We start from the raw sequence: 9,754 nt of genomic DNA, 5'->3' as shown, positions 1-9,754 counted from the left end.
TGATGAATAGCAGGAAGATGCTTGGTTACAAAACCCTATGGTGCAAATACACAGCAACTTCTTGATGGAAGATGAACTAGGTCAAGAACTTCGTCTGTTGATCACAATTTGCTTAAACAGAGATTGCTCAATGATAATGCAACTTGTGTCACCCAAAACGGCTCTTAAAATAATCATTTTATATGTTTAGGGTTAGAAGAAAAGAAGGCCCAAAAACATATTCACGGATCCCAAGAAAATCAGATTGGAAATCTGACTTTTTAAATCTCGACAGATAGCAGGTGTCGAGGTAGCTATCGAGAGGTGTCGAGCTTTAAAAATTCTGCACTTCAACTTGCTTTCTCTTGGACAGACTTGATGACTTCAACACTTGACCTTGAAACATTATTTCTTGAAGTATTAAAAACACCTAGAACTACCAAATTACAAGCAAAGTGCGTTTTGTCAAAGGATTAGCCAATTTACATAATTAAGTGACATATGTTCTTAAACAAGTTAAAACATATATGTCCTAACAGTCATGTTAAGGAGTTGGCTCGTGTTCATGATCTGACTGTGTTTGTGGTTATGGAAACTCGTTTGGGAGGGGAGAGAGCAAAAGGCATTACAGACAGATTGCCTTTTGATGGAGCGATTCATACAGATACGATTGGCTGTATGGGGGGATAATGGCTTCTATGGAATTCAAACAAAGTAGAAGTTACCCTTATGGAAAAAACAGAACAAGAAATTCATGTTACCATTAAGGTACGAACTTCCAACCTGTCTTGGCTATTTTCAGCTATTTATGCTAGTCCTAGGTTTGCTGAAAGGTTTATCCTGTGGAATAATCTAATAAATGTTGTGGAATTGCATGGCATGCCCTGGGTTATTACAAGGGATTTTAATGAGTCTCTTTCTAGTGCTGATAAGTTAGGAGGCAGAGATGTCAGCATCAGGAGGTCTCTCCTTCTAAAGGACTGTCTGGACAGATGTAATATGATTGATCTGGGGTTCTCGGGTTTAAGGTTTACTTGGGCTAATCGTAGAGATGCTCACATTCTCATCCAAGAAAGAATAGATAGATTTTTTGTAAATCCTGAAGCTAAAATTACTCACCTAACTCATTGTCACTCGAACCACTGTCTGGTTCTGCTGGAAACCAGGCCTTCTGAGTGGTCCAAACCTAATGTGTCTTTCATGTTCCAGAGCTTTTGGCTCTCGGACCCTTCCTTCCCTAGGGTTGTCCAACAAGCTTGGAGTCAGGGCCTTTACCTCCAGGGTGCTATTACTAAATTCTCGCGGGATGCCTCAGACTGGAATAAAGTTCATTTTGGTAATATCTTTGCAAAAAAGAGAAGGATTATGGCTAGGTTGAATGGAGCCTAGAAAAGCTTAGCTCTTAGGCCGTCTCATAATCTTGTTATATTGGAAAGGCAACTCTAAGCTAACCTAGCTTGTGTTCTCAGCCAAGAAAAGGAGCTTTGGGCTTTGAAATCTAGAGTGAACTGGATGATGTTCGGTGATCGTAACACTTCCTTCTACCATGTTTCAACCTTGGTACGAAGGAAGAGAAACACTATTGGTGCTATCATGTCTAACACTGGAGAATGGGTGCATGATGAGAACGAGGTGAAGGAGGTGATCCGTAATGGGTTTGCAAAGTTGTATAGTACGTCTCTTTATTCTGCTCCTCGTCATATTCAGCCTGATAGCACTTGGCATGCTTGCATCACTGATGAGGACCGGGATAGTCTTGATGCAGATGTTACTGATGAGGAAATTAGAGCAGGTTTTTGGTCCCTGAAAGCTTGCAAGGCCCTTGGGCCTGATGGCCTTCACGCTGGCTTTTTCCAACGGTTTTGGCTCGTAGTAGGCAGGTCTGTAATAGAGGAAGTTAAGAAGGTTTTTCTGTTGAAAGAAGTTCCGGAGTTCTTAAACAGTACTCTCATTTCTTTCATTCCCAAAATTCCTGACCCGGAAACCCTAAGCAACTACCGCCCAATCAGTCTTTGCAACACGGTGTATAAGGTTGTGTCGAAAGTAATAGTTGCAAGATTGAGACCACTGCTTGACCAAGTTATCTCTCCTTTTCAGACTACCTTTGTTCCGAGTAGAAGGGGTACGGACAATGCCATTTTAGTCTAAGAACTTATCCATATTGTGAGTAGAAAGAAGGGAAAGGTTGGGTATATGGCAATCAAAATAGATTTGGAGAAAACTTACGACAAGCTCGAGTGGAGCTTTGTTAGGGAGATGCTTATTAGAATAAATCTTCCTCAAGGGCTTATAAAGCTTATCATGAGCTATATTTTGTCGGTAAATACCTCTATTTTAGTAAATGGAGCAAGGTTGGATCAAATTCTTCCCTCTAGAGGAATTAGGCAAGGAGATCCTTTATCTCCGTACATCTTCGTTATATGTATGGAATTGCTTGGCCACCTTATTGAAGCATAGTGTAGTTCTAAGAGCTGGATCCCTGAGAAATTAGCTAGGGGAGGTTTGGCGTTCTCTCACCTTTTCTTTACAGATGATTTAGTGCTATTTGCTAGAGTTGACCATGCGAATTGCACTATTGTCTAAGAGGTGTTGAATGAGTTCTGTGATCGATCAGGGCAAATAGTTAGTAAGGCAAAATCCAGAGTATATTTTTCACCAAATGTGGATAGGGACATGAGAGTTTCTCTCTGTAATATTTTGGCCTTTCAATCTACACCAAATATTGGAAAGTATCTTGGCATTCCTATTAAACACTCTGGCCCTTCAACTAATGATTTCAACTTTGTTTTGGATCGGGTGAAGCAGAAGCTTGCAGGCTGGAAGGCAAACCTCTTTTCTTTGGTAGGTAGAGCTTTTTTGGTCAAGCATGCATCCTCTACTATCCCTAATTATGTTATGCAATGTGCTTATTTACCTGGCAAAATCTCTGAGGGCATTGATAGAGTTGATAGGAACTTTCTTTGGGGTTCCTCGGAAACTGCAAAAAAGACTCATTGGGTGAACTGGGAAAAGGTTACTAAGACTAAAGAGGAGGGTGGCTTAGGGATCCAGTCGGTTAAGGGAAAAAATTTGGCCCTTCTAGCAAAACTTAATTGGAGATTTCAGACAGAAGGAAGTTCTTTATGGGCTCAGGTCCTTAAAGGTAAATATTGTAGTACCAGAAGAATTAATTCAAGTAATAGAGACAGATTGCCTTGCTCTAGGGTGTGGTCTGCAATGAAAAAGGGAGCTGAGGTGTTTCAAAAAGGAGTTAGATGGACCATTGGAAGTGATAGTTATCTTAGTCTTTGGAATGATAGCTGGACTAAGATGGGCCCTCTCCGACAAGCCATTCAGGGCCCCCTGACCCGAGAAGCGATGGACCTAAGAGTGAGGGAAGTTGTTTCTGTTGGTAGATGGGATTGGACAAAAATTCCTTTTGTTTTTCCGGAGCCAACAAAACTTGAGCTTCAGGCAATTCCAGTTGCTTTGGCTTTGAGAGGAGGGGATAAGTTAACTTGGATAGATTTAGAGCATGGTACATTCAATATTGGGTCTGCCTATAAGGTAGCTACTAGGGTGGGTCATGGTGCTCAGTTTGAGGGGAGCTGGATTTGGAAAGTAAAAATTCTGCCCAGGATTCAATCTTTTGTTTGGCTTTGCTTGCATAATAGTATAGGAGTAAAAGATTGTCTCCTTTCAAGGGGTATTGTTCCTGAGAGTTCATGCCCATTGTGTCATTCAACCAATGAGTCCATATTGCATGCGCTAAGGGATTGTGAAGCATATCTGGAGTCAATTGTGAATGCGTGATGTGGACAATCATTTCTTTGAAAGAGATATCCAGAAGTGGTTAAAAGTCAATAGTACAATCAAGAAACACACAGGTCAGCTGCACATTCCTTTGAGTATTCAATTTCTTTTTGCTGTTTGGTTTATTTGGAAGCATAGGAACCACAAGGTCTTTAGGAGTCTTGGGCTGAATCCCCATTTGGCAAAGGAAATTGTCCAAAGGGCATTTGAGTACAACTTCTGTGCTGCGCCAGCCAAGGAGCCCATTGTTAGAATTGTTAGGCCAATCCGATGGTCTAAACTTGTAGCAGGTTGGTTGAAATTGAACACAGATGGCTCTTCCCTTGGAAATCCGGGTTTGGCAGGTGGAGGGGATTTGATTTGCAATGAAGAGGGTGGATGGGTAGTTGGGTTTGCTCGAAAAATAGGAATTACAACTAGTTTTCTTGCTGAACTCTGGGCACTTAGAGACGGTCTTAATTTATGTGTTAATCGCAGCATATTAGCAGTAGAAGTAGAGTTGGATGCTAAGTCTATTGTGGATGCTGTTGTGAACCCCAAATATTCTAATATCTTTGCTTCTGCTCTCATGGATGATTGTAGACACTTGATACAGCAAATCCCTCAAATTCGTTTCAAGCATTGTTTCTGAGAAGCAAACCGTTGTGTGGATGCCTTAGCCAGGATGGGAGGTCTTCAAGAAGCTGAGTTTACTATTTTTGAAAGTCCAACTGTGGATATTTCCAGTTTGTTAGATTTTGATCTCAATGGCTCGTACTTGAACAGGCTTTGTCCTGTTTCTCTGTTGGAGCTTTAGCTTTGTTAATATAATTCCCCTTAACCAAAAAAAGATAGGATTGGTATGGAAATTAACCTACGCTTTGTGAACCGATTTATAACCATGAATAAACTACACTGCAACAATTGTTGAAATTATTGCCCAGACCAACTTTCCAATTGGAGGATTAGTCATTGAAAACATTGGCACCTTAGAAAAAGGGCATGTTATGAGTCATAGAGAAAATCAATAACGAATTGAATTGCTTGACTCAAAAGCAAAACAAAAGAAAGAAGAAGAAGACAAGTAGAGACAAAGAAAGAAGAAAAAAAAAAAGAAAAAAAAGAGAGGCACATATGTACCAATGTGACAAGAAACGGATTTAAAAAAATGGCACCGCCTCCCCTAACTTAATACCGAGCAGGTTAGGATTTGGCATGGTTTAAAGAAAAAGGTTTTTACAAATAAAATCCCATGAATTTTTGGAAAATATATCTTCTAGGAAAATAGTATTTGAAAGGAAATCCCACGAGTTTTTAAGAAAAAGTTTTTTTCTAAGAAAATTATTTTTTAAAGGAATATTTCAGGGTTTTTTTTTTTAATTTTTTTAATTTTTAATTTTTTAAATTTCCTAGGAAAAGGATTAAAAAAAAAAAAATCCCTTGGGTTTTTGGGAAATTTTTTTTTAGGAAAAAGGTTTTCATGGGATTTTTAGAAGAAACTTTCTCTTGGAAAAAAAAAAAAAACATTTTTATGAATCAAATTTTAAGAACTTGAATATGATTTGGAACATTCTTTAAAAAACACTTTTGAAAATAGATTTTACTTCGAAACACTCTTTACTTTTGAAAACAAGAGTTTGGAAATCACCTTGAAAAATGCTTTTGGATATATCAAGCTTTTGACTTGAGAATAATGGGATTCACAATACTAACTAAAAAGCTAGCATGCAAACTCATGTTCAAATACGAGGATAAATCATATAATTTTTTTTTTTTTTTTGATGCAACGATAAATCATATAAATTTATACTTTGATGAATGGATCCATGCATAAATTTAATTCATGATTCATGCAACTAATCTTAAGATTCAAACACCTTCATTAAACCATGTATACATCATGCATGGGTTGATGAATCAACTAACCAATATATATCCAACTTCATTATCCAAAAAAATTCATCTAGTCCTAAGCACACACATAAAATTATAAATTCAACCACAACAAGAGATTAGCTTTATGTAGAGAAGAATTAAATTAATCATTAATCACACCCATATCCATATAAGCATATTATTAGAGACCCATTACAAATTATATATTCAAAGTACATATATACCATTAACAACCCAGGAGGCAATACGAATGAGTGAAATGAAGAGAATAATATGGATGGATGCTAAGAAAGAAACATGCTACAAGAATAGAATAAGGGTGTGTATGGATACCGTTTATTTTGTTGAAACTGAAAAATTATTCCTAAAAATATTGTAAATAAAGGTAAATGTTAGTTGAAATAGTATAATGGGGCCCATAAATAGTGCCAAAAAGTACAGTGAGATCCATAAATAGTAACAAAAATAAGCTGAATAGTGAAATAATTATAATTTTTAATCTCTACCCAAACACACACTAAAAATACAATATGCAAAAACTGATAATAAAAATCTATTTTGAAAAGATTTGAAAACTTACCTGAATTATACTTCAAATATTGATATTCATTCAAATTGCTTCAAAATAATACAAGGATAATTTTTAGACACAAGGTTTATTTTTTCTTTTACAAGGAATGGATTTTTGAGGATTGATAAGGGAGGCACGTTTGGTTTGAGCAAAAAAGGAGTGTATTTTGTATTCATTTTCTGTTTTTGTTGGGACTCACCACTAAAAAAATTTGTTTGGCTTTGTATTTGTATTCATTTTTCATTTTTAGTATCTAAAAAAATAGGATTTGAATATAAAAACTGAATATAACTTTTTGGTGTTTTCATATTCTAGAAAATTAATACAGTGGCATTTTCATAAAAAAAATCAAATATGTGGGTTCTACTATCAATGACTTTTCATGTTAAAGAACAGTCTTTCTCTCTATTTGTGGGTGGTTGTTAGGAAAATTTTTTTTTAAAAAAAGTGAAGGGGAAGACAAAGTAGAAAATGATGCCAAACAAAAAAAATAGATGGAAACAAAAACGAGTACAAGATTTGAGTATAGAAAATGAGTACAGAAAATGAAAATAGAGAATGAATACAGTCCTAAACTCCTAATACAAATCAGGGAACACCTAAGAAACTGAGAGAGAAAGGAAACTGACTTAAGGTTGCCTAATGCTTGCCTTAGCTTCAGTCCTGCAAATCACTGAGAGAGGAAAGGCCTGGAACTCTTAAGGTTTCTAGCTTTATTCTGCTTCTGAAGCCTTTATAAAGCCTGCCTCTAACGACTCTTACAAATGCCATATATATAGGCATACAAAAGTAAAAAAAAAAAAAACAAAAAGTGAACAATACATTCATAATAATACAATAAATAGTAAAAGTAAGCAGTTCTGCACAGTAACTATAATAATTCCACATTCTTCTGATGGAATCTTTGCGTTAACAGTTTTTGCACAATGAAGGAATCCCTGCACACATAGTGATAGATGTGAATAGTGACAATAAACAATGACGGTGAACAGTGACTGTTAGAAGATCATTTTAAATACTGATACAGTGAAAAGTCTTCAATAATTTCTAACACTGATACTGGAGAAAGTAAAAGTTTCCGATAATACTGAGTATGTTGATTAGAGCATGTTAAGGATGAATAATTTGAAATTGCATTCTAGAGTAAACATGCATAGCAATGCCCATTCATAAATATCAAAACATACAATATTATTCATACAAACATGCAGTTACAGGTAATCCTAACCAAGGAAAAACAACCTGCTAGCACTGTTGTCAAGTTGCATGTCAAAAGGTTGGTCCATGCAAGTTAACAAAGATCAATAACAATGCTTACAAGGTGGAACTTCCCTCTCACCTCCAAATCTCCTATTGTGTCAACGTGTAACTTCTCATTACTTACTCATAGGAGGGTGATTTTTCTAATTGCACTTAGAGGCAAATGGCTTAAAGAAGAAGAGTCTCTGCTTTCAGAAATTTGAAATGTATTTGAATTTTAATTATGAGTTCTTGTAATAAATGTTTTGGTTGTCATATTAGAACATTTTGTACCAATTTTTTATAAAGGCTATTGTAAAAAGGGCAATGATGTTAAAAGTACCACCAAAATAAAATTTTTCTAGTTGTCAATTTGGTTTCTTTATTTGGTTTTTTTTTTTTTTTTCCTTCAATTTACAATCAATTTAGTTCTCATTGTTAACTCACTAACAAAAATTAACTGCATGTTGAAAAACATAACCAAATTAACTGCTACAAAAACGTATGGACCTAAATAACAGTAACTTCAAAATATAAGACCATAATGATATTTTGCATATTTTTATTTGAAAAATATTCCTAACAATTGAATATATATATTTTTAGAATAAACTAAATATATATATATATATATATATAGAGTCCTAAATTAATGAAAATTTTTATAAGAAATTCTCAATAATAAATAAATAGGTCCAGTTAACAAATGCCCTTAAGTATTTATTAATGGATCATTTAAGGGAAAAAATATTTAATAAAAATTTAAGAAACATTTTAATACCACATTTTTATGGGAAATATAAAAAAAAAACTGAAAAAAATTAGTTTCTTTCCAATAAAATATTTTAAAAAATATTTTCTAAATTAATATCTTTAACATATCAACTTTTTCTTAGACTAAATAATAAAATAGGTAGGTCTATCTATTAATTAAAAGCCAATATAACAAACTTGTCAACTGACCTTGTACACTTAGTATGATAATTACTTCATAAATATAAGTGCTTGTAGGTATTTGAAGTGTGAAAAAAATCGAGGTGCAAGCCTCATTCATATAAATTAGGTTAGTAGAATCCTATCTCAAAAAAAAAAAAAAAAAAAAAAAAAAAAAAAAAAAAAAACTCCAACCTGAGAGAGGCTGGCGGTGCCGTGAAATACAAAAGTAAATTTACTGCACACGTGTAGGAACGCTTGGATAGGAGCGCCAGTCTAACGGTCGGTTGCTCAACTCTATAATTTCCAAAAGCAAACAGCAAAACAAAACAAAACAAAAACAAACGCTCATACCAAATCCCCAAAAAAATCTCTCTCTCTTCGTTCCGTTGCTCTTTGAATCAAAAATAAAATTCAAAACCAGAAAACAAACAAACAAACAAACCCTTAAACTTTGTTCTTGACCCAAAATCTCAGAACAAAGAAATTGCTTTTTTTTTTTTTTTGGTTGTTCTTTTGGTTTTTGAAAAGTACAATGCGAAGCAGAAGCAGAAGAAGCATCAGTGAAGAGGAAGAGGAGAGAGTCTGAGTAGTAGCAGCAGCAGCAGTGAGAGTAGTAACGGTAATATCACGCCGACATCGAACGACGACGTAGTAGCGAATTCATCAGGGTTGTTCGTACGGTACCACCAGTACCACAAACTGCCTCAACCCTTCTTTCTCAAACTCTCTGTCCTCAAACTCGACGCTTCTCTCTTCGGTCCGTACCCTTCTCCTTCTCCTTCTCATTCTCGGTTTCTTTTTTTTTTTTTTTTTTTTTAATATTATAATTTTTTGAAAATATTTTATATTTTGGCCTCATATATGCAAACCCATTGTTCTTGTTTCTTGATTGTGTTAGGAAATAGCAAAAAAAAAAAAAAAAAAATAAAAAAAGCTAATAGACTTATGTATTTGTTGTGTTTAAAATTAATATAATTTTGACATTGGTCTTTTTTTTTTGTTTTGATTCCACAGATGTTTTTGTTGCGAAGAATGCCACGGTGGCAGAACTCAAGCAAGCCATAGAGGAAGTTTTTGCTTCTTCAGCTGATGAAATCTCATGGTAAAACTCTGCCTCGTTAATTAATTAATTTTTCAGATGATAAAAAAAAAAAAAAAAGTTTCAGAACTGTATAGTTGAGTGTATTTGAGTAAATGGGTTTTGACTATTTGAGTTAATTTGTAATGTAAATGCTTTGTTTTTGACAAATGGATTTCCAATTTTGAATTTGATGTGATTAGGTGTCATGTGTGGGGCACTTTTGCTTATGCTATAATGGTCAGAAGCTAATCAATGACAAGACAGTGTCTTCAAAATTTGGG

General features: G+C 34.9%; 1 long non-coding RNA gene across 1 annotated transcript; it reads left to right on the top strand.

Annotated features, from left to right (window-relative positions):
- Window positions 1–8,701: 8,701 nt before the first annotated feature.
- On the top strand, window positions 8,702–9,688 carry LOC136063702 (uncharacterized). The gene is made up of 3 exons (XR_010625320.1): window positions 8,702–9,149; window positions 9,407–9,494; window positions 9,674–9,688. It is a non-coding gene; the product is annotated as an uncharacterized LOC136063702 (long non-coding RNA).
- The last annotated feature ends 66 nt before the right edge of the window (window positions 9,689–9,754 follow it).

Source organism: Quercus suber, unplaced genomic scaffold (genome assembly GCF_002906115.3).
Source record: "Quercus suber isolate HL8 unplaced genomic scaffold, Cork oak 2.0 scaffold_562, whole genome shotgun sequence".
Classification (NCBI taxonomy): domain Eukaryota; kingdom Viridiplantae; phylum Streptophyta; class Magnoliopsida; order Fagales; family Fagaceae; genus Quercus; species Quercus suber.
Note: the sequence above shows the minus strand (reverse complement) of the source record. Positions and strands in the feature narration are given on the sequence as shown.